Raw genomic sequence first — 6,028 nt, forward strand, 5'->3', positions numbered from 1 at the left:
TTTCTTCACAGAACACTAACAGAATGTGTCCCACACAAAATATGCACACAAAATATGCACAGCGCATAGTTGAGTGTTTACTACAAAAGCCCTGCCCACATGCCAACAGGAATGCTGTGATCAGGCTGAGGTTCATACCTTCAGCTGGGGGGGGGGGTTTAAAAATGAGGGTGGGCTGAGTACAGTAAACAAACACATCAACACCACCAGACTGATGTGGAACTGGGGACACGCCCACATAACCTGAAAAGTATGAACGCCCTGAAACGTCTTCAAAAAAGTCTGTGTCATTGTTCCGATCTTCAGTCTGTTCTTGAATGGTCTGTGTGTTTGTGGATCCACTGCATCTGTATGTTAGAATGAACATGGAAATGATCAGCTGAGGCTGAATATTGGTCCAATCACAGATTTTTAGGAATACATTTCAGGTTTTTCATGTTCACATTTTAAAGGAAACTTAGTAGATGGAAACATTTTCATAGTGAATGTATCTTTTTTCACTGTTATTGTTTTACTGGTCTGGTCCACTGGAGATCCACTGGACTGAATGTGGTCCACTGGAGATCCGCTGGGCTGAATGTGGGCCTCTGACTTCTCTGTTTTTTCTGTCTTTCTGAATTTTTTGTCTTTTCTTTTTTGTCTGTCTTTTTCTCTTTGTCTTTTTTTGTTTTTTTTCTGACAGTGTTCATTCCTCCATGTGGCTGTGTTCAGATACCTGAGCTGTTCCACATACCAGACGTTCTTCTGGTTCTTCTTTAACCCAGTGTTGCAGACTATTGCTCAAGCACCGCTGGTGTCATCTGGTTCCTGCTCCCACCTCCACAACACACACTCCAGTGATACGAGAGAATTTCAGACTTCCTTTATTATCATTCAATAAATGCACCATCAGTACCTTATTAAACGAAATATCAGTGCTTGGCTCACCACAGTGTCAGTTTATAATAAAAAAAATAAAAACACACCTTGAAAAATATAAAAGTAACATAAAATACTGTAAACATTTCATATATATATATGTGTGTGTGTGTGTATAAAAATTGAAAAGACTAGAAGACTAAAAACTAAAGTGTATAGTAATGGATTGGATTTTATATAGCGCTTTTCTAGACACCCAAATCGCTTTACATTATTGATCCATTATTCGTTCGCTCTCACATTCTCCCTCTGATGGTGGTAAACTACATCTGTAGCCACAGCTGCCCTGGGGGGGGGGCAGACTGACAGAAGCATGGCTGCCAATTCGTGCCTACGGCCCCTCTGACCACCACCAAACATTCATACGCATTCATACACCAGTGTGAGTGGCACTGGAGGCAAGGAGGGTGAAGTGTCTTGCCCAAGGACACAACAGCACATGGACAGAGCGGGATTCAAACCGCCAACCCTTTGGTTATTGGACGACCCGCTCTGCCACCTGAGCCATTTAATGTAATAAAGTGCTTCATATTATTGCAGTAACGGGGCAGCAGCAGGTTTGGAACAGGTCCTGTTTACTGTGGCTGTTCAACAGTCTGATGGCCAGGGGTCAGAGGTCAGCAGTGTGAACAGTCCATGGTGTGAGTGTGAGGGGTCAGAGGTCAGCAGTGTGAACAGTCCATGGTGTGAGTGTGAGGGGTCAGAGGTCAGCAGTGTGAACAGTCCATGGTGTGAGTGTGAGGGGTCAGAGGTCAGCAGTGTGAACAGTCCATGGTGTGAGTGTGAGGGGCCAGAGGTCAGCAGGAACTGAAGTCAGTCTGCAGTAAAGGTACCATGGTAGAACCGCTCCTATGTGTGTAGAACTGAATGCAGTTGGACGACATTCTCTGAACATGTGAGTGAGACGGCAACTGTGACAAAGACTGTAACAAACACACACACACCTGCCAATCAAAGCCAGACATGGTGTATTCAGTATTATGGTACAAAATATGGCTCATTTAAAGAGTGAGGCCTTTTAGGATCCAGTAGATCTATTCCACCTGTCAGTTCCATCCCTTCGGCTTCTGTTTGAACCTAAAGCCTTTTTTTAGTTTCTGATGTGTGATGTCATATAGTTTGATTATATGTGTGGGTTAGAGTTAGTGTGGGTTTGGGTTAGGGTTAGTGTGGGTTAGGGTTAGTGTGGGTTAGAGTTAGTGTGGGTTAGAGTTAGTGTGGGTTAGGGTTAGTGTGGGTTAGAGTTAGTGTGGGTTAGTGCGGGTTAGAGTTAGTGTGGGTTAGAGTTAGTGCGGGTTAGGGTTAGTGTGGGTTAGGGTTAGTGTGGGTTAGAGTTAGTGTGGGTTAGGGTTAGTGTGGGTTAGAGTTAGTGTGGGTTAGAGTTAGTGTGGGTTAGGGTTAGTGTGGGTTAGAGTTAGTGTGGGTTAGTGCGGGTTAGAGTTAGTGTGGGTTAGGGTTAGTGTGGGTTAGGGTTAGTGTGGGTTAGAGTTAGTGTGGGTTAGAGTTAGTGTGGGTTAGGGTTAGTGTGGGTTAGGGTTAGTGTGGGTTAGAGTTAGTGTGGGTTAGGGTTAGTGTGGGTTAGAGTTAGTGTGGGTTAGGGTTAGTGTGGGTTAGAGTAAGTGTGGGTTAGGGTTAGTTTCAGAGTTAGTGAATCAGTGTGTGTCAGTGTTAGTTTGACATGCCTCACATGCCTTTCCTCACTCTGGTTCCACTGAGCAGATAACACTGTGATGCAAGAACCGGCCCGGCAACAACTAAACACTGAGCTGTGGACAGAGACACACACACACACACACACTGTGGACAGAGACACACACACACACACACACTGTGGACAGATACACACACACACAACACCCACCCACCCCCCAGCGCTCCGAGGATGTGCAGCTAACGAGCACATCACTGGTAAATGAAGAATTCTGCTGTGAATTGGAGGAAGGAGAGACGTGAGTGGACATGAGTGGACATGAGGCTCAGTGAGTGGACATGAGTGAGTGGACAACACAAAGCCAAACATACAGGTGGAGTGAAGGGGACTGGAGGAAACAGGTGTGGGGGGGTGCACCTTTGTTTTAGACCCCCCACACACACACACACACACCTTCTGCTGCTGCTCACAGGTATTCATTAAAAAGGCACAAGTTTAGACCTGAAGTGGAGAAACTGAATGAAATGTGTGTGTCTCTCTCTCTCTGTCTCTCCGTCTCTCTCTCTGTCTCTCTCTCTCTGTCTCTCTCTCTCTCTGTCTCTCCGTCTCTCTCTGTCTCTCTCTGTCTCTCTCTCTGTCTCTCTCTCCGTCTCTCTCTCTGTCTCTGTCTCTCTCTCTCTCTCTCTCTCTCTGTCTCTCTCTCTCTCTCCGTCTCTCTCTCTCTCTGTCTCTCTCTCTCTCTCTGTCTCTCTCTCTCTCCGTCTCTCTCTCTGTCTCTCTCCATCTCTCTGTCTCTCTCTCTCTTCCTCTCTCTCTGTCACATGTTCACAGTAGATCCACAGCCTGTACATATTCACAGTAGATCCCTCAGTGGATCCCAGCTGTGTGTTCAGTGGAAGACAATAGAACTCAAACTGGGTTATCAGGTGTTCTGAATTCGACTAAAACAAACGAGTTTCCATGAATTTGAAGAAAAACATTAACTGCAGAAAAAAACCAAAACAAAGCATGTGGACAAATGAATGATTTAAACAGAAACTGTTTATATAGACTGTTCCTGTCATCAATAACTGACTGTTTAGGATATATACAGGACATATAGGATATATACAGGTTACATACACACACACATACGTACGAGGGCTGTTCAATAAGTTCATGGCCTCACCCAGAAATACTGGTTGTTATAATACAGGATGTTACATTCTTTCGTGATGGGATAGTGATGCTTGAACATCGATGGACCAAGTGCATTGCTGTAAATGGAGATTATGTTGAAAAATAAAATATAAATTATCAGTCTGTGTTGTTCTGTTCTGGGTGAGGCCATGAACTTATTGAACGGCCCTCGTATATATATATATATATATATATATATATATATATACATATATATATATATATATATATATATATATATATATATATATATATATATATATATATATATATATATGTCACAGTAGAGATTGAAATCCAGTAGAATTCATAATCCTTCTAGGACAGATAGTAATTTTAGTTTGTCCCAGGACAAACTGAAATCCTACAAGAAATTAGGATCTGAAGATTAACCCTAACCCTAACCCCCCCAACCCCCCCTAACCCTAACCCTAGGACAGATAGGATTTCAGTTTGTCCTAGGACAAACTGAAATTCCTATCTGTCCTAGTAGGATTACAAATCCTACTGGCTTTCAATGTCTACTGTGATATATATATATATATATATATATATATATATATATATATATATATATATATATATATATATATATATATATATAGAGAGAGAGAGAGAGAGAGAGAGAGAGAGAGAGAGAGAGAGAGAGAGAGAGAGAGGACATACAGGATATATACTAATAAGTCAAGTCGGGTGAATATGAATGAATGGATGATTGTTTCCGGGTCGGAGTGTGGAACTTTTAGTTTGATTTTGGAAATAGTTCGTAGCTGGAAAAAACAGGACTGGATAACTTTATTTATGTGTACTTGGAAGGAGAGGACTGAGTCAAATATTACCCCAAGATTTCTTGCAGTGGGTGTAATGTTTGAGGAGAGGGGACTGAGGCTATTTTTTATTGCAATGGTGGAATTTGGTGGACCGAACAGGAAGTTTTGGGAAAGGAAGTTTTGGGCCATCCAACGGCTTACATCATTGAGGCAGTCAGACACAGCAGCTAGGCTTCTGGGTCATCCAGTCTCAGGGGCAGGTATATCTGTGTGTTGTCCGCGTAGCAATGGAAAGAAACGTTGTGGCATTTAAAATGTCACCAAATGGGAGCATATAAATAGAAAATAAATCGGACCTTGAACTGAACCCTGCAGTACACCACAGGCAATCTGGATTTTGGAGGATGTGTGGCTGCCTATGGTGACCGCAAAGGTTCTATCTAAAAGATAAGAATAAAACCAGCCTAGTGCATTATCTCTGATACCAACCCAGGTTCTAAGATGTTCAATTAAAATATTATGATCCACAGTGTCGAAGGCGGCACTGAAATCTAAAAGAATTAAATAGAGCTCTCTCCTCTGTCAGCTGCTAAAGAAGGTCATTGGTGACCTTGAAGAGGGCTGTTTCTGTACAGTGAAAAGGTCTAAAACCAGACTGAAATTTACCAAAGACACTGTTATGAGACATAAAAGCTAAAAGCTGGGTTGAAACCATTTTCTCTAAAAGTTTAGATAAAAATGGGAGTTTAGAAATTGGTCTAAAATTATTAAGATCAGAAGGATCGAGGTTTGGTTTCTTTAAAAGGGGTTGATATACAAGTAATATAGGATATATACAGGAAATATAGAATATATACAGGAAGTATAGGATATATATACAGCTAATAAAGGATATATACAGGAAGTATAGGATATATCCAGGAAATATAGAATATATACAGGAAGTATAGGATATATATACAGGTAATAAAGGATATATACAGGAAGTATAGAATATATCCAGGAAATATAGAATATATACAGGTAATATAGGCCATATGTTTATCTGTCACAGTCAAATATGTCTGCCATCCAAATGATACTGTCATGAAGCCTGTGTGTTGTGTGTGTGTTGTATGTGTAATGTTGTGTTGTGTGTGTGTGTGTGTGTGTGTGTGTGTGTGCATTCACTGTTTGGTAAACCTGGTTCATCCTGTTCAGCAGTGGTGTGTGTTTCTGTGACTGTCAGCGTTGTCAGTCTGGTTTCGGCTTCAAAAAGGAGTCGTTCTGTGACTGAGTTTGAAACTGAGGCGGGAGTGTGTGTGTGATTGTGTGTGATTGTGTGTTAGTGGGAGTGTGTGTCTGTGTGTGTGATTGTGTGTTAGTGTTAATGTGTGTGGTAAGCGGTGCTGGGGGCAGTGGTGCAGGTGGAAGTGGAGGTGGGGGCAGCGGTTGGGATGGGGTTAGAGGTGGAGGTGGGGTTAGAGATGCTGCAGTTGCAGATGCAGATGCAGACGGACCTGTTCTCCTG

The sequence above is a fragment of the Sphaeramia orbicularis genome, chromosome 15 (assembly GCF_902148855.1).
Source record: "Sphaeramia orbicularis chromosome 15, fSphaOr1.1, whole genome shotgun sequence".
Lineage (NCBI taxonomy): Eukaryota > Metazoa > Chordata > Actinopteri > Kurtiformes > Apogonidae > Sphaeramia > Sphaeramia orbicularis.